At 28.0% G+C, this 24,417-nt stretch overlaps 2 long non-coding RNA genes and 1 pseudogene across 2 annotated transcripts; 2 read left to right on the top strand and 1 right to left on the bottom strand.

The window, feature by feature from the left end:
• The first annotated feature begins 6,564 nt into the window (after positions 1–6,564).
• LOC132937201 (uncharacterized) lies at positions 6,565–7,492 on the top strand. The gene is made up of 4 exons (XR_009663631.1): positions 6,565–6,885; positions 6,980–7,090; positions 7,174–7,282; positions 7,361–7,492. It is a non-coding gene; the product is annotated as an uncharacterized LOC132937201 (long non-coding RNA).
• A 1,343-nt stretch (positions 7,493–8,835) lies between these two features.
• On the bottom strand, positions 8,836–9,461 carry LOC132933694 (uncharacterized; annotated as a pseudogene).
• Positions 9,462–10,377: 916 nt separating this feature from the next.
• Positions 10,378–11,542, top strand: LOC132937202 (uncharacterized). Its single transcript, XR_009663632.1, has 3 exons — positions 10,378–10,582; positions 10,936–11,268; positions 11,353–11,542. It is a non-coding gene; the product is annotated as an uncharacterized LOC132937202 (long non-coding RNA).
• Positions 11,543–24,417: the final 12,875 nt, after the last annotated feature.

Here is a 24,417-nt window from a genome sequence, read left to right on the forward strand (position 1 = left end):
AATAGGAAACGGGTAACAGTCCATAGAAATGACGTGAAAAAATTTCATAAGAACACAGTAGCACCCTCATATGACGAATAATTAAATAAACGTAAATATGTAATAAACCTGATAAGCGTGTATTATATAAGAAATATAAGAATAATAATTACAATTATAAATTAATAGCATAGTATATTATTGCCTCATTCATAATAAAGATTCGAAAGCCATTTTAACGAGATATGACTTAAGTTAGCATTACATTATTATTATAACTGTTGAATTTAATTCGGTAGTGAATATTTCGACGTATTGATATTTACTTATTAACATTACTACAACATTGAAAAACATCGTAATCAATATTACATTAGATTTTCGGTCCTATGTCCCAGCGATTATATTAGATAGCAATATAGCATAGTATTATAGTAATAGAACATATGTTAAAAAACTCAGCCAACCTCTATAAAAAAATATTTATATAGGTCAGACAGAGTAATCAAACATGACGACAGAAAAATCACCAGAGCTGTTGCAGCCAATAACAATGAGCAGATATGCGAATGCTTATACAAGCTTTCTCAACTTCCTATCAGTCTGTAAAACTTAAGAACCACGGAAATTGGCCGAGTAGTCAATAACCTGAGGAACAGAGGTGGACTCGTAGGAGAATCATCAAAAAGATTAGTTCTGAAATGGAAACATTGTAGTAACGGAGTTAACGAATGAACATTACGGCATAGAAAATCACGATAGTTCTTAAGATTAAATATAATAATAATTTAAGATTAGGGGTAGGTAGTATTATGAATAACAAAAAGAAAAATATATAAGATAACAAAAAAATACAAAAAAAAAAAGAAAAGATTTATATATAATAATTATTAATGGTATCACGTCAATTGTTCGCCGAAAATAGTTCGCGCGTCTAATGTTCCCCTGGAAATTGTTCGAATACGAAAATTGTTCGTGCAAAAATTGTTCGTATGTTCACATAACATTAAATAAAAATAATTGTTATAATAATAATAATAATTTACTAATAATACATAAAAAATTATTATAATGTTAAGTATTTTTCCACGTTTGTGGATGTCAATAATATTAAGTACATAGTTTTTATATTTGTAGTTGGAAATTATTAAATCATAATACAATTGTTGCACGGTTATTATAATCTGCACATATTTTTTTTAAATTTTCACTTTTATTTTTATACATTTTTTTTGATGGTGGTTCTTGACCCGCGACATACTGCTGAATTTTTAAAGTATTAATACTTTCTTCTTTTTGGAGTGCATGTATAAATCTCCAAGTTGATGGATGTTTGGATGAATTAAATGTAGACGAAAAACAATTGTGCCATCCTTCAACTGAATTGTTAGTTCGTGGAAGGTCTGCCGCTACTAAATCATAACAATTCCATACACTAATGGAGATGATCGGATCTCTTCTTTGGCCTCTATGATGCAAACGGCCAATCCAGGTGCCCTCAAAGTAGTCTATAATGGGCATTAAAAGTTCTTCATTTTCAGAAAAGTATTCAGAGTCTAAAAGTTGTTCATAGTATTTTATAACTTTGTTTTGTGGCACAAAAGCAAGAGCAGGTAACATACGAATATGTAAGGCAAATTCAGAATCTTGTATGTAATTTTTTTGTAACCCTGCTTCTTGCAAGTGGCGCCAAATACATTGTGATAGGTGAAAAAAACATCCATTAATTGAGGAAATATTTGGAAATTCAGATTTAACAGCATTTGTATATATGTATTTTCTTTTTTGTCGGGTAGAAGAGCGTAAGCAGAAGGGATAACATTTGAATAATGTACAGCGTGAATGGTATAATATAACTGTTTAAACGGAATAGGTGAACAAGTAAAAGTGCCATCGCAAAACCAATTAAGGCAATTATTCATTAACTCCAAACTATTTTTCGTTGAAAACAATAATATTCTTTTTGTATCCGATTTGTTATTAAAAAGAAGAAAATCGTCGCCATTTGTCGTCTTTGTAAATTTTTCAGGAATATCAAAACTAAAGTTTAAAGGGTTTACAGAAGCATTTAGTTTAGTTCGACGAGCGCGTTGTATTCTTTTCAAACTAGATATGCTGGGTAATTGACCTGCAACCGATAAGGGAACCTAAGAAAAATATAAACGTTAACGTATTGCTTTAAATTTTAAATAAATGATAAGTTTTTTATTGTAAACCAAACTTATGGAAAATGTTTAATAGTTCTAACATGACATGTATATTATTCCTATAAACATTCAGCCTAAAATTCAAATTCTTTACGCAAGTTTCGAGCACTTTTTTAAAATTGTAATTTAAAATTCAAAATATTTAGATAATTCAATTTACCTGACTTGCTAAATTTCCTATGACCCCATGACTTGTAGCAGCGGAGGTTTGTGCATCTTGTTTCATGTTATACATTAATTCCTTTGTCTCCACTTGAGCATTATCTGGTACATGATTATGTTCATAACTTTTGACAACTTCGTCATTTTCCACATGAACACGACCACCACACTTATATTTCTTATACAATGAACATTTCCAAAAAGTTTTTTTTTCCGTTTGTTTTTCGCGGTAGAACATGTAACTTTTATGTACGAGTATATCTGTACCATGATCGAAATCAAATAGTATGTTATTTATACTAGCGTATAAATTACAAAATATATTACGCGATAATCAAGTATTATTATTTTTTTCTTTTACGAACGATTCATGCACGAACAATTTTCGTATTCGAACAATTTCCAGGCGAACATTAGACGCACGAGCAATTATTGTCGCGCGAACTATTTTCGGCGAACAATTGACGCATATCCATTATTAATAATGTAGCATAAGCACAGTCGTGAGTAATTAATTAAACGTAATATAATAAGAATTAATATAACGTATAATAATAAGATTATAGTTACGAGTAAATTAGAGAAAAAAAATAATAATAATTAAGATTATTACATAGAGCAGGTAATAGGTAACTAAAATTAGAAATTTTAAGGGGAAAAGATAGAAAAATACAAAAAAAAACATAATGGGTTAAGTTAGATTATTTTAGTATCAACATTATGATTTAAGTAACAAATATTTTAATGATAGGGAAAATAATAGAATATTCTGTATCAAATTGGAGTTTGCCATATTGCAAGGGGATCATGACACGAATCCGATAGAAGATGGTAAAATACCGAAGTGTTTACATACACATATAGAAGTAGCAAATAGCAAGCTAGACGAACCGTTTTCGGACGACGAAATCAAAGATATTATACTAAACATCACGGCTTTTCTGTACGATATTACGAGAGAAGAAGGGAGATTGGGTAGACAATGTTGCATGGATCTAGTTGAATTCATGGATTATATACCTGAACCAGAAATATTATTAGATTACGTAAATCATTAAATCAATAATGAAAAGAAAAAAAAAATTTTTTAGTTATTTATAAGTATAGGTTAAAACATAATAATTAGAATAATAGTTTAACGTAATATTATAGGTTATGGGTTATATTGGCAGTCAGTGTTCGGACTTATTTAGATAATTATTTGTTCATCTTTTATCTTATCTAGGTAAATAGTTACAAGGTATCTAAACGTTCATCTTAGATAATTTTTTTACTCATCTAAATGATTTCATCTAAATACATTTTTTATTGATAAAAATCGCGAAATTGTACAAACGAATTTAAATATTTATACAGATTCTCAAATCAAGTTTATGGTTTATAAATAATGTAATTATTTTTATTTATATCATTATTATTATTATTATGTTCCTAGTGCCCAACTAAAATAAATACCTAAATTTAAAACCCATTTAAAAAAAAAATTGTATCTTATTTTTTATCTAGATAAAAAATTATTTATCTTTATCTAAATAAATATGAGTTAAGTTATCTTTTATCTCTATCTAGATACATTAGAGTTGCATTATCTTTATTTTAATCTAGATAAAAAAAACTACTTATCTAATCCGAACACTGTTGGCAGTCCAAGGACAATGGGCCCCGGATGAAATCATGATAGGAGGTGTCGTGTCGTATTATAAAAATAACGGAAGCGTCACTATAGTGAATACAGCTGCCGAATCAAATGACGAAATAATACTACCAGTTACAATAAAAAACGTATGCGGGTTAAAATCAATGAGAATAAAATGTCTCACAACACAAGATCCATTTTTGGGAAAAGTAGCATCCCTAAATGAATCAATAGTTTACTTTCTATTAAAATCATGCGTAGTTTACAGCAAATATACAAACAAACAAACCTATAGAACTTCAACAAATATATAGTTTTTTTAAAATTCATATTATTAAATAAAACGGAACAATCGAATAACGAGACAGCAGTAAACACAAATGTTACCACACTAAACGAGAACAACACAAGCACTTTTAATCATAATTTTAGGAACATTAGTACTCGCGTTAATGATGTTAATAGTAAGTGTAATTTATAAATTTAAATTCGTCAATAGAAATAGATATAGGTATATGGTAGAGGTAATAACAGGACCCCGGGATATAATAAGGAAAACGGAATTTAATAGCAGAAGTAATTAAATTTTTTTTTTCTCTCGGAATAAATTTAGAATTAAGTTAAGCTATAGGCACTAAACAAAAAAAAAAGGGAAAAATATATAGACGCAATAAGGGTAGAATAAGAAAATACGTAGTAATAATTATATAGTAAGGATAGAACCATAACATGCATGGACATGAAAGTAGATTGTTTTGATAATTAGATGATGATAATCAAGCTAAGCATGATCGAAAGCTGCATGTAGCTTAATAAAGAGGTGAAATAAGAATACCAAGCGTTAATATTATAGTAGTGAACAGATTAGGACCGTTATAGTGCATACGGCCCGATCCTCACAACGGGTCGAATTGGTAATATACGATACGAACGGCGTCACGCACGAGATCTACGTGATAGAGCATAACGGGGGGCGTCGTATCACGATGGTGCCAAACAAAAACAACGAGCGGGTGCGAGAAATAGAGGTGTACAAGCATCAGCCGCCAACACCGTTCGTGTACTATGGGCCCCACACATTTGAAAAAGCCCACGATAGATTTTGTTGGGCCATGCACCAAAATTGCCACGGGAACATGGTACTGGCGGAAATAGGAAGATGTGTTTTGGCAGAGCTTACTGCGCCGCCAGGACAAGGCGGGTGCAAAATCATAGAACCCACTCCACCACCACCAGCGTTTGTACCCGAGCCAGCACCCTTTGAAGCACAAGCACCAGCACCATTACAACAAAGAGGGCCACATGGACCAATCGGGGTGGCAGCGATCTTCATGCAAAAAGGCTTACCACCAAACCTAACGGGTAACGAGTCGAAAGAACAACGAACGGTATTAAAAAGGGTAGGCGAAGAATTGTTAACAGACTGTCGGGATCTCAGGGCACAACTTAGGAAGGATGTCAAGAGTAATCTGGAATAGGTTTCTCGAAATGTGCACCGACAGAATAAAAAGACTCGAGAACGCGATAGGATAATTAACACATATAGGAATAAAGAAACGGAATATACACGCAATAACTTGTTTTTACCTCTCTCTCTCTCAAACTATTAGAATACAATAATATTATGACGACACTGCATACAGTCGGCGGGCGTTCAACCTAGCCGTATGGGTAACCGCCGACGCGCTAAACAAACAGACAAATTCAAAACGGTAACAGATGTTGTATAAGGAAGGCAGAGTAGGTAGTATAATATTATTATATAATCTAACATCATGTATGTATTATTTCTCTATTATATGTAGGTTAATGATAGTTATGGTGGTACAAGGACAACTACCGTATGCAATTGAAGAGTTTGAAAATCAAACAAGTGTTTTCTACGAAAATTGTGGAGACGTAAGAATTATAGGAGCGCAATGGCAAATGGTTACCTATGTCCCATTAGAAAACTACGACAAAAGACACGACAAACTACTTAACGAAATTAACACAATGACTAACCAATGTAACGAAAAATGAACAGAATACGAATTATGTTCAAAATTTAATTTAAAAAAGTCAACTCAAGTTTGACATCTAGAGCATAACCAGTATTACACCCTGGTACAAAACAACACTTAACCATTTTTAATGTGTAGGTGCAAAAATACAAAATACAAATTACTGTCAATGTGTTTAATAGCTAATTATCATAATAGATATTTTGTTTTTATTATTGAAACCAATTTTAACCGAGATCCCTCTACTCCTTTATATATGTTTTAGATCTGATCCAGATCATAAAGTATTTGTAAGGAATAATAAATCAAGTTTAATTCTAAAAACATACATAATCCCTAGACCATATACTACAATAATATGCTATAATAATAATTGTAAAGCGTAGTACTGCTATCGAACGACTAACCGTGCAACTTTTTTCGTGCTACTTTATGAACGGGCAGGTATAGGAGTTTGGTGTCCTTATCTCTAATCTTCATGGTTAACATCATGTTATCATGTGATAATATGATAAGACATCGTACGATATCGATATGTGAATTAAAATTAAAAACTACGACAAGTCAGTTACTTATGGTAAAAAAACTAAAAGCGATTTCTAATTCATAGTTTACACTACAGATTAATGATTATAATATGAACATTGTATATGATCTGTGTTTATACTTTATAATTCTAACGATGATTGCGTCAATACGTCTTGTATTTTACCTACCACTTTATGAATTTTATGGACTACAGTTGTCTTCAAATGTATTATAATATGTAACTGCAACGAAATTCATTAGTGTTTAAAATAATAAATATTCAGTTATCACAATATACCTAATTGAAATCTAAACAAATCTCCTCACTAAAGATTAAATACGGGCTGATTCAGGACCGCGCCGTCCTCAAGTATGTCGTACCTATTCTTTATTAATTATTATCTATAATCTTAAGTCGTGGTTATTACAATAATAAAACTAATCTAACCTTTTTTAATTTTTAGTCACCGCGCCTCGCTTGTTAGTCAAGATGTATTGTATACACACCCGTTCACTCATCCAAAGTCGCTAATATTAAAAACAACTGTTTCGAATGAGGAAACCAATAAAGTAAAGTGAGCTTCAGCGGGCGTTGAAATGGATGCTCGTCCGCACCAAAATTAAATTTCAATAATCTTTTATTGTTTTCATATATTAGGTGTCAGTAAAAAGCAATAGTAATTTTTTACACAACATGCAAGTATGCAGCCATCAAGCGCGGGCAAGGAAAATGTATTGCGTGCTAGCAGGACACCTCAGGACATGCCGTGAGTGTTTGGCTGACTGTTTTGACTGTTGCATTGCTCATATTTGTGATTAAAATATTCCCATATTTTTTTGTATAGCTGTAGGATAGATGGAAAAACTTCAAAACCAGAACAGATGATTGACGATACTGTAGAAAGAATTAAAGATACATCTTCTGGTGCTAAAATGGATTCATTGTTGAACTTGAAATTTTTTTATGAATAACCAAAAGGTAGGTAAGTATCTACAAACGTTCCATTGAATCAGAACAATTCTATCTTTTTTTATGTTCGTATTTTTCATACCTGGTCATATAGCTGAAAAAAATTGGAAGCGATGCATGAATGAAAAGTTTTATTAGAACTATTGAAAGATTGTCGACAAATAAAAACAAAAATTACAGCTTTAAGAAATCTGAGTTTGTTTTTAAAGTTATAGCTTAACGAAACCACTCATCAATTAACCAAATATAAGGTTTTGCATTTTCCTGGTATTTTAAGCTTAGTTTATTATCAGGTGGACAGTCAAAAAATTTAGTTTATAGACATTTTTGCCCTCAGTAAATATATAGTTAAGACATAATATTATTGAAGTAACAATATTTCAAGTTTTGTCCCAGGCATGCATAAATCGTCTTGGATATATTTTGGTCACTTTTTAATATACCCATCTCCCTGAAAATCTGGAAATAAGACTGGTTTTAGAACAATTTTGTTATGTTTGCAATATTTGTATACTTCACGTAATAAAATATACGAATTTTTATTTCTTATTTTAATATTTCAATACAAATATAACTACGATGTACATTTTTACATTATGGTTTTTCCTTAGAAGCGTTCTAAGTAAGGCGGGGCATTAACGAGTCCATAAGTTAAAAGTTAAGTTAATTTTAACTTATTAACTTATTTTATTAGTTTGCTGTCTTAGATAACTTAACTTTAACTTAACTTATTTGTATCTACGTTAACTTAAAATCAACTTATATTATTTTTAATATTCCCAATTAAGTTAATTTTGAATTTACAGACATTTTTCAGAAAAATATTATTTATATAAGTTATACATACAAGTTCGTAGACTATAGAAAATATTATCAGAAAAAAAAGGTATATTTACATAAAAGGTAACGGTCCAATATGCGACCTACACACTGATTTATGGTTCAATACATGTAATACTTACAAATAATTTTAATTTTTAACTAATCTTTTTTTCATTCCACTTCTCAGTGTCGTCAATAACTATAATATGTATTGTTTCAGTTATATTTGGATTTCATAATTCTCCATAAGCCTTCAATTTGTTGAGTGTGTGCTCCTGTTTCCGGGTCAATAAAAAATTCTGAATGGTTAACTGTTTGATGAATATAACCATGATGATTTAATGTTGAGTACGCTCTCCATTGGTCACTATAAATTGTCGTTCCAGTTTTTATTTCGTTTTTAATAATTTGTAAAAGAGTTTCTCGGTCCCGTTTTTCTACTATAAAAAATCTCCGTTCTAATAATAAGTCTGGCCGTTTCCAACAAATTCCAAATACCCATGGGCCTACTATACGATTCCCATAATTTTAATTTGTACGTACTATTTCATTTTCGTCAGAATCTTCGTTGCTGGAATTACTTATTTCTCTTAATGGCTGATGGTCCCCACGCTGTAATCGACCACGGTTATACTTCCTTTTACCCTGAAAAAGGGATTCGTCAATTTGGACAGTACAACCAGTACCACCCATTTTCTCTCTTTTTGAAAAAAAATATACTGGTATATCTTTACATAAATTATACCAATCAACGATGGTGTTTTTGCTTCTTCCAGTCCAATTTACAGCTTGATTTATTGGAACTAAATTAACCCAGAACCAAACTATTTCCATTATTTCACATAATGATAGCTGACTATTACAACGGCCGTTAAGATCCGTGTAGGTAAAAAAGTCATTATCTTTACGAATCGATTGGTAAGTTTGGCAACCTTGTTTTGAACATCATAATGTTACAACTTTTTTCATATTGCCATCAGAATTTCGTTTTTTACTACTTCTTAAATATTCCACAAGTTGGCCATTACATACAACACCGTCTTTCACCTTTATACATGTCATCGGATTATCGGCCCTCGGTCTTTTAAATATTGAACACATACCACTTCATCTCTAATAATGTTCCTATATAGGTGACCAATAGTAGATGTCATGTTGAGTTAGAACATAAAAATTCACACGCTCAAAATAAAACTCAAATACAAAATCACAAAACGAGCGCACGACACATACGAATGAAATCGGAACTGTACTGACTGAGGACAGTAAAGTATTATAAATGATTGTAAGTAGATACCTATCGGAGAACAAAAATAAAATGAAATAGAATAAAATGCCCATAATGACAATTATCGCGATAAAGAAACCTGTAGATCAACTCAATCTTATCGGTAGGTCGATTAACATTTGTAGGTCGCATATTGGACCGTTACCACATAGAATTTTATTATGTAATTTTATAAATAAAAACTAATATCAATAATATGTCGTATTAATTAGGAAATAGTTAATAATAATATGGGGGTAATGATGTATCCAACACTAATTTTCCGTTTATAAAGACATCAATAGATACGATGTCTGTAAGCTATTATTTATGTTCACTACTAGTTTATTCTTGCAGTCAGTACTCAGTTTCCATGATAAGTTGTTAATAATTAATTATTTATTGTGAATTAGTAAGTTGGTAGTTTATATGAGGGGTGGAAATCCAAAATGAAATATTGATTTTTAAGGAGAAGCTATTTTCTGCATCTCATTTTCTATAACCAAAGTTGGTTAACTGAAGCTCAATAAATTTAATGTTAAATAAGTTATAACTTATAGCAATTTTTTTAAAATAGTATTCATTTTGAAGTAGGTACTTATAAACTCAGATAAAAAACCATATTTTTTGCATTTTGAAATGTACAATAATGCAAAAACTATCATTTCCATTAGTTGTATGGCAATAGTACCTACGTTTTGGATTTACATCCCTCATAATAATATATTATGTTCACACATCAGACCCAAATAATGTTTTACATTTTTTTTAAACTGTAATATCTACATATTTTTTTCAGTTTTTAGTACAAATCTAGAGCATCAAGTAAACAGCTCTAATGATCTGCTAAATTGGCCAACAATAACTTCTTATTTCGAACAACTAAAATCAAGCGATTCAAATTTAATCAAAAATAATTTGATCTTTAAATGCATTTTGTGTGGTCCAAAAGATAAACAAATTTCTACTTCTAAATCATCAAATTAAAATCTTAGAACACATATTAAAGTATGTATCTGAATTTGTAATTACTAATTTATGTGTAAAAAACCACAATAGTGTTTACTTTACAAATAGTTAAGTAACCTACCTTCGTTTTATAAGATAATTTAAAAACATAGTCATTTATGTTCATATTTTAATTTGTTCATACATCGTAGTAACTAAAATTTATGATTTATGTGTCTATGGATCTTAAAAACAATGTTATAGAAGAATAATTATTATATTGTAATGCTGATATTTTTAAATAATTTGTACTGATTGTTGTTGTTTATATATGAAAATGAAAAAGTTTTAGAATATTGTCTAGGTACATTCTCTTGCATAATATAATATAATATATTTATAATTTTTTTCAGATTAAGCATCCAAATTATTTGACAGAATTTAACAATTGTGTGTAAAAGAGACCAACAGATTCTACATCAATATCACTTATACAACTGAAATTAAGTGAAGTTGGTAAATTTCAACCAACGAAAAAGTTAGATCAAGCTGAGTTTAATAAGGCAAATTTAAAACTTATAATTAATACAGTGTCACCTTTTACATCCAAGTTACATCAAATAAAGTGCCTGTATCGCGGAGAAACTTAATAGTGATGTTGAATATTTATACAATAAAATGGTCAATGAACTAGATACAATTAAATACGGATGTATTACAGCAGACTGCTGGAGCATATTCCACAAGTAAATATTTTGGACAATTTGTATCTGTTAAATTTTCTTATTTCATATAATATTTTGTTAAGTTATTATCTTTTATTATTTTAGATCATACATAGGATTTACTATCCATTGGATTAATCCTCAAACGTTGGAAAGATGTTTGAAAGGATTTGCATGTAGATAAATGAGAGGAAGACATACACATATGCCAATATTGCTGAATCTATAGACAAAGTACTCGACGAATTTAAAATTCAGAATAAAACAACATTAATAGTCACTGACAATGCAGCAAATTTTGTCAAAAGTTTTAGGTAATTATTCTTTTTTAATGATCTTACATAATTTTATTTTATATTTATATTTTATGTGAATTAGTTAATAATTACTTATTAAATTCAATTATGAGCTCAAAAAACAATCTCACAATCATTAGTTATAACTAGGGCTCGGATTTTGTAGCAAAATAAATCCTTAAAAAAGCATTTTAAGTAGCCAAAAAAAGCATTTATTAATTTAATTCTAAAAAAGCAAATTTCAATTGCACATAAAATTAAATATTAAAAAAGGAACTCACAACCATATATTTAGTCAAGTTACATTCATTGAAACTCATTCTATTGTGTGCTAATATATTTTTATACATAGAAAAAGACCTTTCCACGTCAACCGATGTAATCGGTGCATATTTCATATAAACTAAATCATTTATTATTATTATTATCTTTATTGACGGAAAAAAAAACTCCATTTACAGAATAATATATATATAAAAAAAAAATTTGTTTTGTGTAGTGACATGAATACAATAAAATGTTGGTACAAATAGTATAAAGTTTACATTCAATTAATATAACAATTACATATTATGTGGTATATAATTTTACAGCTATAATAATTTTAACTAAAATTAATATTCATAGTGTTTCCTATAGTCATCAGTATATTTGAAGGAGATGATTTAGAGTATGTTTTAGAAACATTATTGATTAAAAAGCTTTCTAGATTTCTGGTGGATTTAGTATTTATTCGAAAATTTAATCGTTGCAGTAAATAAGGGCAATCTATTGAGTTGTTTAATAGTTTTAATAAAAATGAATAATGGAGGTTACTTCTTCTTGTATTTAACGATTCTATATTGAAGTAGGATAATACTCCGTTATAATTTGAATGTGGTGGACGTTCGATTTTAAACTTAAATTTGAATCATACTGTTCCACATTTACGTTTAGTGCAGTGCCATTATGAATACTATTGACTTTTTGAAGTTCTGCCCATCCATTATTTTTTGAAAAAACACGATTGCACTTTTCTAAAATCAATTTCGCTACTTCGCCATTAGCTTCCTCTAACTTTTGTTTTGCTTCTAACACAATGCCTATTTTTTTTAATTTTAAATTTAAATTTTTAACTTTTGGCATTTTGACGATTAAAGAAATTATTTAGAACACTATACGTTTATACCTCACTGATTGTCGATTGATATTTACCGGCCAACTAAAGTATTAGCACGTGCTATAAAAATACGTAGGTATAATTTAGATAATTTTCTCTTTCCTTGAGTCGTAAATACAACTATAGATAATTGTAGATAAAACTATTTCGGCACAATAACGACAGTTATTTTATCAGTCATATATTTATTATTGGTTTTTTCACTGGTTTTATAATTTCTGGTAATACTAATATAGTCCAAGACGTATAATATACATAGAAATAAGCTAAGTTTTCAAGAAAAATATATAAAAATCAAGAAAAAATAACCAAATAGGGGGAAAGCATTAAAAGCAGATTTTATGGAAAAAAACAAAAAAAAGCAAAAAAAAGTTTATTTCATTAAAATCAGAACGATTCAAAACGTATTTATATAAAAGAATTATCTTTCTATCACACTTCCCTCAAAAGAAGCATTTGCTACAAAATCCGAGCCCTAGTTATAACTTACAATTCATGGTTTAGTTTAAAAATCAATTAAAAATATTGTATATTTTTATTTATGCTACCCTAACTCATTTATAGATTTTGTTGGAAACAATTTTGTACTTACAATATTTAAATAATATATTTAATTTTTGTTCAACAATACAGATATGCAATATGTACATTAATACTTAATTATATAGTTATATCATTTTATAGTAAGTATTTAAAAATAACATTTGTGTTTTTTATTTTTTAATATTTTAGTATTTATATTTATTTAAAATATTTTTTCTTATAAGTAAGAATAATAATTTATAAATTTTGAGTTTAGCATTTTCAAAACATTTAAAAAAATTATAGCTTATATGTACACGAATACTTAAATATAATTTATATAAGATAATAAAATAATATAAACACTCAATGATTAGGATTTTGGTTTCAATTGTTATTAGCTTAAGAGACAAGTGATCCACTTATTGCAAATTAATAGATAGGTAATAATATTTGATACACTGGTAATTAAAAAAAATATAGTATATTAGTATCCATAAAATTATTAACTATATATTTATATAATGTATATATGTAGGTACTTAAATGTACATGCCAACATAGAATTTAAATATATTTAATAAGCATAATTATAAAGTAATTTATAGAGTTTAATAATTTATAGGTCTGAGGTCAGCTAGATTATTAAATATTTAAACAATAAATATTTATTAATATAGAATGATGGAATTCATATTATAATGCTATAAAATGCATTGTTGCAAATATTGATAAGATTGAAAATGTGCGTAATGATTTACAACTGCCTACTAATTATACCTCGGGAAGTCTTATTCTTACAAGAATACTGCAATGTAAATTTTATGCATAAATATGTATATTTAATATTTATTTCCTGATATGTTTAAAATATATTCTAAAGATTGTCTTATATTTTAAGTCATAAAACCATCCCTAGAGCTTTAGACATATTACCGGGTGATAAAAATGAACCCTTGGGATATATTTTGCTCCCTACTATAAATGTAGTACAAAAATCGTCGAACGATATGAAAAATATAGTTTTTTTACAAAACATTGGTTATTGCTCTTAAGAGAGGATTGAATAAAAAGTAATATATTTTCTGATTTAATTGATTTATTATTTAAATAGCAAACATTTATTTTTTTAGAACATGAATTCTAATATATGTTTTCATATTTTAACACTGATTTAATAACACATTATACAAATATAAATAATATTACTATATCATAACATTTTAAACTAAAACTTTTAAAGCTTTAAGGGTTAATGGTGAATAAATATTTTTGCTCTATTGATCTCTTGGTGTAAAGTATGTAGTAGGCCTGTTAATATTGTTATTAGGTGGAGTGAAGTTGATTGAAATACCGGGATTTTTTTTGTAATTTTGATGGTTTAGCTGTTCCCTATAGTTGAATATGTAATTCCAAATAGGCATTAATAATGTTTTGTAAAGAATCAATTTGTCTTTTAAGATTGATATTTGATTTTTTTATTTAATAAAAAGTAGAGGTTTCTGTGTCTTTAATTGAGTAGTAGTCTTTTTACTTTAATATGGTAGGCCCACTTGAGTCGTTTATCTAAAGACTAAAATACATACCTGAGTAACGGACATTCAATGCAATAGGAATTAGTTATAACAGAGTCGTTTAGAACCAGAATAAACGTCTGTACTGAAGGGAAAATATATTACGAGCAAGGATTTAGAAGTATTAATATTGACTCACTTACTGCACCAAGAGTTATACTTAAGTTAAGAAGATACGGTGTGCAAAAAAAAAAATAAATGTAACAAACAGAGATTGTTAATATCATAGTTATTTTTATTTGTTTTATACCTAATTAAACTCAAATAATGTCAATAAAAATTTTGTTATTAGATTCATGAGATAAATGAAGTCAAAGATGTGCCATGTGAGTGGCTGCTTGTATGGTTCCAAAATTCAAACTTAATTGTACAGTAGAAGATAATTGGAACGACATCAAATATACACTTATGAAAACCATAATTAATAACTCATCCATAATAACGAATTCCCAAGAAAATCTTCAGTCGACTTCCAACACTTTTAGTAATAGATGAAACAATTTTCAAGAACACAATTTAAATAAGAAATTTATATAATTATACATTTTAATTCATAAAGGTAATATTTTTTAATTATTAAATCCTTTTTTTACTTTTTATAATTTTTTTTAATATTATTATATAATTCTGTAGTATATTAATGTCCGTCATGTTATTTGAGTAAGTAATTAACGCAATTATATATTTTATATGATAAATTATTTTTTTATGGAACTTTTATGTATTTTTCATTACAGTTTTAACATGTTTATTATTAATAAATACTGCACATTTGATATATATTTTCATTATAATTTTTACATATTTTTAATGTGGGTAATTATATCTGGTCTTTACTTATTATAACTATAAATTAAATGATAGTTAATCTAGTACCTATGTCGTAACAAAACTTTCATAGTGGAACAAATAATGATAAATTGTTTAATAATTAAACCTAAATAAACGCATATCAATAAAATGATTTCCTAAAGATTTTTCATTAATTGTTAATTCTTGACCATTGTCACACATTTTATTTGTACCCATTTAATTCAGGTCTTAGACAGTTCAGTGTCTACTTAAAATAATAATAATAATTATGTTAATTATGGACAATTATCAATGTGATGCATATTATGACATGATCTGGATCATCAACTGTAAATGTATAGTGGAATTAATAACTTGTAATTACTATGTTTACTATTTGATTTTATTTGACTTGTTTTGTACTGTTTATGAATATTTTCAATTACCAATTTTTTTCTTTCAATGTCAATAAAATTTTATTTGTTGGGTTAAAAAGCTTGAAAATTTAATACAAGTCTCCTAATATATAATAGCAGTTGGAAAATATTTAAAATACAAAACCACAATTTTTTTATAAGCATTTCTAGTTCAAATGTACAAAATACAAACAAGAAAGTGATGATATTAAATATGAATATGAATTAAATCTTTCATTAAAAGATAAGAGCAAATCATCTAATTATGCATAGAAAATTGATACCCTATAGTATGTGCTGTTTTTGCCATTATTTACAGTATAATCGGCCCAGTATTTTTGAATTCTTACTGTCCGAGGGATAATTGGACACACCAACCTTTTCAGCAATTTTGATAGCTCTATCAAAGATTTTTGAAACCCTACTTCATTTCTCAAATGTTGTATTTTTATAGTTGTTGTTTCTATTGAATTTGTAGCAGTTATAATATCTATATTTTCTTTCTGCAAATATTTGGAAATTGTATATTTTATACCAAGTACTCTCTCCATTATAGAACATGTAATCAAAAATTGGAAATGGCATAATTAGGTACATTTAGGACAGTAGGTAAACAATTTTCCGTTGTGAATTTTCAAAGGAGTTAAGAATATAATGACATATCGATTTCTTCAAATATTGTTTCAAAACGATTTAAACATTATTAAAATTAACAACATTTTTTTGTTTATTTTGAAAGTCGAATACAAAGTCAAATAACAATAAAATGTAAAACCGATATGTCATTCCCTCTAAAATTTTATTTTCAATCTTTTTTGTAATGGGTGTATTTACTTTAAAATTACTTAAAAACTTAGAAATTCCATAGTTAATTAACAATTGAGCTAATGCAATGTAAATAATTTTAATATTATGATTAAGCTATATTATGATTTATTTATAGAAATAACTTAGAGCCGCACAAAACTGACTCAAGAGCCACATGCGGTTTGCAAGCCTTGTTGTGGCAACCCCTGTTATAGCTTGTTATATAATATCATGGCTGACCAGGCAAATTTTTGTTTTTACAAGCTGAATTATTTGCGAAACACTTAATAATATAACTTTATTAGTATTAATAATATTTTTTTAAAACATTAATTTCTAATACTTAACTACTTGGCTAATTGCTAATAGTTAAGTTTAATAAAAGGTTTACATCAGATACTTATTATAAATTGTTAATCTAAACCATAGTTTTTTTGACAGCAAAAGGTGCACACCTTTCATGAACATCTACCGCTCTCAGAGCAAAATAGTAAGTATATCCAAAATCAAAAACTAGTTCACAAGCCATAGGCAACATAAGTGATTCTATATTCTTCTTTATCTACATTGAGGTGCATGGATATCTATCTGTCTCTTTGCATACAAACAGTTCGTACTTCTGAATTTTTGCTATCTTCCGAGTCAAATTTAGGTGCCAAGTTAATGTCACTTTATTTCCTAAACTTTGGATTGTCAACTCAGGCTTTGGTGGTACATCTTTCCATGATGGTTGAGTATTGTGTGGCGGTGTAATGGGATAAGGTGGTGGATACTCAAATCTTTTACGCTTAGTATAAAAAGTAGGATTGTACTTCTTAGGACCAGTAGAATTCCCATGTGCGTTGGCCCTGAAAAATATTAAAGTAAATTATTATTTAGTAACTAATACATTTTGATTTATGCAAATTTATTAATAATTTGTTTTTGTATTATCAAACTAATTATTAAATGAAGTTTTTTTAAATTTACAATTACCTGTACAGGGTGTCCTGTGAAGATACACCCATTATCGTTACTCCCTGCCTGGAGAAAAACCGGGGTTTTGCCGTTTTACCTATACACTAAAAAAAATATTAAAAACAATGAGATTAATAAAAATAAAATGTTGAAAAGTCTAAATGTTCACAAAAATGTAATTCAATTAAAAAATGAAATATGTGTAGTCCTTGTTTCTGTGAGTCTAATAAAAAAAACAGATTTATGATATATTTATTATCTCAGGAGATATTGCAATCGGTAAACCTATTTGTAATTTTTATAGAGGTACCAAGGTATAGTAATAGTACCTACCATTCCTGTTCACACACAGAGTCGCGGCGAAGATAACGCACACCACTGCCCTCCCGTCCACCTCACGCTTATCGTACCTTATTTTTATATTTATACACCCGAATCTATCGGACGGTATTTATATCGGTCAATAGTGCAATAGTCAGAGTATTCCGGCATTGCACTGATCATATATCTGCCGCAGTTCATGGGGCAATAGTCGGAGTATTCTGGCATTGCACCGACTGTCATACTGTTCGGTAGATTCCAAATCCCCCGACGTGCGCACTTTTACTTCGTACCCCGATCATAAGTAAAAACCAGTGTGTTTTTATTTTTGTTGTTAATAAAGTATACAATTCGTCAGTATGACGTACAAATCTCGTAGTGTTCTTTCTTACTATAACTAATTGCTACAAATCTTTCCAAAACTCTACAATACCATTATACTAACATATTTTAGCTAGCATATATTTTATTTTATAATTAAAATTATTAATTATCACTAATTGATTTTTATTGAGTATATACTATAGGTTAGGTACCTACCGCTGTACTAGGTTAATACAATAAATATTATACAAATACTGAAATATAATGTACAAAGTATTTAATAGGTTAAGGGCCCATAAAAATGCGCGATTTTTTTGTTAAGCGATCATCTACAACTGAAAGCGGTTAGGTACACACCTTGCGTTTTTGATGCAGTGCTTCGGACGTCCAAAATTAAACATCTATATCTACATATAGCAGGGCTTGCAAACGTTATAATAACGTTATGATTATAACGTTATATTTGATAAAAAACGATTGAAATTTGTAAACGTAATTATAACGAAAAACGATAAACATAAATAAATAAATAACACAAAACAAAACGTAACGTTTAACAAAATATATGATATATCATTAAACAAAACATAACGCAAAACGGTATATATTGTATTCCATTAAACAAAATAATTAATTTCCAATTATTTAATAAGACTTAGTATTATTCAATTATTTATTCGATCCAAGAATTAATTTTATCCCGTATCCGGCCTATCCGAGAGATCCCGTATTAGATTTATTTTAAAATTTAATAAGAAGGTATTAATAGAATAATTTAATTACCAATAGCTAATAATAGTGATACTCTGATAATATTGTACTGTACTATCTGTACTACGGTCGGAATTTATACCATTCAAGTTATTCAACTATTGTGTTCGGTGATCAGTTTGCTCAGATTTGTTCAGTCGTCAGTGTTTGTGTAATTGTATATTTTATATTTATTATTTTATAATAAAGTCCTTAGAGCCTAGGCAATTTATTAAATTCAATAATACATTATCACTTATAACTTAAGATTAATTATCATCATACTGTTTTATCATTTATTTTGTTTCCATTTCTTTACGAACTATGTATATTGTAATTTAATCTGTATCACTGTACTCTATATTTTGTAAATAATATGTAATTGGGTTATCTAACCCATTTAATTAAATAAATAAAATTACACAATACCTACTTAAAACTCAGAATAGGGAAATTATGTCCCCAAAAAAGGTCATAGTCATATACTTTTTAATTGCGGCCTGTGTACTTTTAAAACGGGTATCTAAATGCTTTTAAATATTAAATAACGATAAACGCAAAAATTGTATAACGTTTTAATTATGAATAACGATAAACTCAAAATTTGTATAACGTTTTAATTGTAAATAACGTAAAACAATATTTTTTTTTCAAATGCAAGCCCTGACATATAGCCATGTTAACGACAGGGAAAAAACCGCAGTCTAAACGCGCTGGTTTTATTTTGAGCGCTTTGAACGCTGCATTGAAAAATGAAAAGCGTGTAACACAGACAAGGATGTCAGCCGGATGTATAAGAAGTTGCCTATAAAATGTTCCTTAAAATGCAGTTGTATGGAGCCCCCCCTACTATAGGTTAGGTACCTACCGCTGTACTAGGTTAATACAATAAATATTATACAAATACTGAAATATAATGTACAAAGTATTTAATAGGTTAAGGGCCCATAAAAATGCGCGATTTTTTTGTTAAGCGATCATCTACAACTGAAAGCGGTTAGGTACACACCTTGCGTTTTTGATGCAGTGCTTCGGACGTCCAAAATTAAACATCTATATCTACATATAGCCATGTTAACGACAGGGAAAAAACCGCAGTCTAAACGCGCTGGTTTTATTTTGAGCGCTTTGAACGCTGCATTGAAAAATGAAAAGCGTGTAACACAGACAAGGATGTCAGCCGGATGTATAAGAAGTTGCCTATAAAATGTTCCTTAAAATGCAGTTGTATGGAGCCCCCCCTCCCATAGTATAACATTTTTATATTTACAATCATCTTCGAGAAATATATAGTAGAATTACCAAAATTCCACAACGTATAAGGAACAACTTTGTTTGTGTCGTAGCGTTTTTATTATTTAGATAACATAAATAAAATTAAGCTTATCAGTTTGAGAACATTAGGACTTTTTTTGTTTTTTTTTATTTAATTATTAAAAATTATTGGTAAATGCTATCAAAAAAATAAAAACGCTACGACACACATAAAGCTGTTCCCTATGTTTTGTGAAATTTTGGTAATTCAACTATAAATAGCGAAAGAGTGGTCCTATCCCGCGCAAAACAGTTTTTTTGCTATGTTGTATATTTCTAAGACGAAGACAACGCATGCGGGTTGCGTCCTCTTAACTTCATATGTAATGAATATTCAGTAAAAAATAATGAACGTCAAAAATTACTAATTCAGTAGTTGTATTTAACTCATAAATCAAGTTTTTATTAAGACAATATTTCAATTGAACTAATTTCTTACTCTTAAATTACCTTGTTTACCTAATAAATATATAATTACCATAAAAATATTAAAATGGAATGTATAAAAATGTTTACTGCGACCACGATAAAACATTAGAGCCTGGAAGAACCTTAGTCCTCAAGACGAATAACAGTGTAGGTACCATGGACTATAAGTTTTCATTGACATACATCCAATGCACAGCATAACAATAATACATTTCTATAAAAAAATATAGTTTGAATTCGTAATATTTACGTAATTTTATATTATAAATAACAATTTAAATAATTGATATATGAATTGAATTTGAGCATTTGACGGTTTATTTATTACACAATTATACACATGAATTAACATACGAAACAAATATAACATAGACAACACGAGTCAATACTCATTACTATATTATACATAATATTCTTGAATCAATATATAAAACATTTTAGATGACAATGCTAAAATTGTCTGTACCATCCTATTCTTTTGGTATACAACATTCACAGTATGAAGGAATAATATATGAGTAAGTATAGGTCAGTGCGTACAGCATAAACACTTCAAAGTAATTTATATAATGTATTAGTACTTTGGGCAAATTAGAAAGTCTAGTATATGTACAATTTGACTAGACATAATGCTTTTGAAAAACTACTTTTACTATGTATAATATAAAACACAAATTTTAATTAATTCGAGTAGAGATATATATTAATGGAATGGGTCTTGAGAGTTACTTCGACAATATTTCTAATGTCTGAGGAAACTTTTTTATAATGACATTTATGTCTAAAAGAAAAAGTTATCTCCAAGTAAGTAAATGTTTTGATGTAGGTACTTATGTTTATGTACAATTATTTACAACAGTATTATCTTATTATTTTCAAGTTAATTTGACCCAAGCACATTCGTTTGGAACTAAACAATCACCATATTCTAATTATTTTGGCATTGGTTACTGAATGAAAATGAAAAAAATTTAACAAGTTAATAGATATGCCTAACAAAATATATTGTTTTCAAAAACAAAGTGAAACTTCAAAGAAAAAATTTGTTTTTAAATATTATACAATGAATTTTTTTACTGTAAAATAATTATTATTTTGAAAAACATAAAAAGTATGAAATATGAATCATTTAACTAACAAACAAAAATATGAAATACATTTAACTAACATAAAAATTGTAACATTGAACAATTTACATTAGTTATACAATATTATCTTATTTCTGTGTTCTATGTTTTATCTATTAAATCCTAACAATCAAAATTAACTATTTATCATAGAATCAATATTTTACATATTTTTGAAATGGCCTGTTGTGTTTAACATCAATATATTAGGATTTTCTTTCTCAAATTCAGTAGGAGCTCGTTCCCGTTCATCATCTGCCCATTCTCCAAGTGTGTTCATATCATCAGGTTGTTGACTTAGAAATTCTTATTCTTTTTCAGCTAAAACAAAATAATTAGTAAAATTGTTATGAAGAAGTTTAAGAAACAAAAATAACTAACTATCTCTCTTAGCAAATTTATCAAACATATTTGAATAAACAGATTTTTCTATTTGTTTTTGTGATTTAAGTTTTTTCTCACATTCAATTATTTTTGTCATAGCTGCACAATTGTTTGGTTATTGTTGTAAAACAGCTTCAAAACTTTATTTTGCAGCTATTAATTAATGTAAACCAACTATAGCCTTTTAAATTAAAAAGTAATCTAAGAATATTAAATACTTTACATGTTATAGGGATTTTATTCAATAATTATAGAAGAATGAAAAGTATTTTATCACATAAATAATATTAGTGCATATATTTTACTAACAGTTACACTTCATGTCCAAATTCCAGGAAATAGAATATTAATTTTAAAATGTAGACAGTGTACATTTTGAAAATAATAAATATTATTTACATAAAACAAAAAATATTTTTCTTTAAAACTAATTACAGCATTAACAAAAAAAAAATAATTAACTACGTGAGTGTGATAAATCAAAGCTGTGCGAAAAAATGTATTGATTTAATAGTGTGGTTTTTTTTCTGTCTGTCATAAACATTTTGGGTAGGAAAAACGCTCAGATTTTTGAGATCAGCATTTCTTCTGATAGAAAAGTGAATCTAGTTGGTACTTTTTGGGGATGAAATTTGAAAATTCCAACTAGTTTTAGGAAGCATCAAGAAGAAAAAAAAGTGCAAAAAGTGGTAATTTTTACCAATTTTTGAAATAAATCGATATTATTTTTTTGATTAACTCAAAAACGAATAAGTAATAAGAATAACCGTAGACCTTTGAAATTGTCATCAAATATTTATATTAGCATTTTCAACAAATTCTAAAATTTCGAAATATATTGATTCTTTGTGCTCGATATACCCTTGAGGAATTTTTCGAAATTTGTAAATATTTTTTTAATTATTATAGATGAAAACTTTTTCACTTTTAATTTAATAAAAATTTAAGCTCAAAAATATTAATAACATTGCCACTATTATTTTTTAAATACATTTAAAGTTCAAATGTTGAAAAATTCTTTAAATTTTGAAAATGTTCAAACTCTTTTTCAGTTAGAAATTTATAAAAGTTTTTCTTTCCATAGCTAACATATGAAATTTTTTTAGAAGATTCCCCACAAAATTGTCTACTTTAAACAAAATATAATAGTTTACCGGAAAGTAACATTAATTGTTTTAAGCGTTTGAAGTTATAATTTTTACGATATTAGATTTTCACCTATCAATTTTTGAAATTTTGTTGTATTTCCAAAACGAATAACCATAGACTCTTGAAATATTTACCAAATATTTAAATTAGCATTTTCCAGTTATGGAACATTTGAAGTTTTTCTTTTCATAACTAACATTAGAAATGTTAATAGAAGGTTCCCAACAAGTGTTTCTACCCCTATCAAAGCGAAAAAAATGACTGAAAAGTTACTCTATATCTCTAAGCCACGAGATATTTTCAACTTTTATAAATTTTTTTAAAATTATTTATTTGATTATTTGTACAAGCATGCTAGGCTGACACATCTCCACTCCGAATTGTTTTTCGTATATAATATATTGTAAATAATATATAATATAAATTAAAATATAATACATCAATTACAATGGCATGCTTGACAACTACTGTACAGCAGAGCAGTTCCCCAGTCCACCTTTTTTAAATTTAATTCAGTTCAGAATTCTTATTATAATAGTATATCATTGCTTTCATATGTAGCTAGGTTATGAACTCTGTTTGGCTTTTTTAAATAAATAATTGCAGACAATGTGATGTATATTTAAATAAAAATGTCTCTAAAAAATGAATACATACCTCCCCATTTCTAAACATTGCTTAGACATTTGATGGTTCAAGTTTTAATACATTCTCACAATCATTTTTTGCTTGAGTAGGTCTATGTGATTTTAAATTACATGAAGCAGAATTCAAATAGGATGTAACTGAAAGAAATTGTATTTCTTACATTTGACTTTCATTGTCTGAAATAAAAAAAATATAGGATAT

Source organism: Metopolophium dirhodum, chromosome 1 (genome assembly GCF_019925205.1).
Source record: "Metopolophium dirhodum isolate CAU chromosome 1, ASM1992520v1, whole genome shotgun sequence".
Lineage (NCBI taxonomy): Eukaryota > Metazoa > Arthropoda > Insecta > Hemiptera > Aphididae > Metopolophium > Metopolophium dirhodum.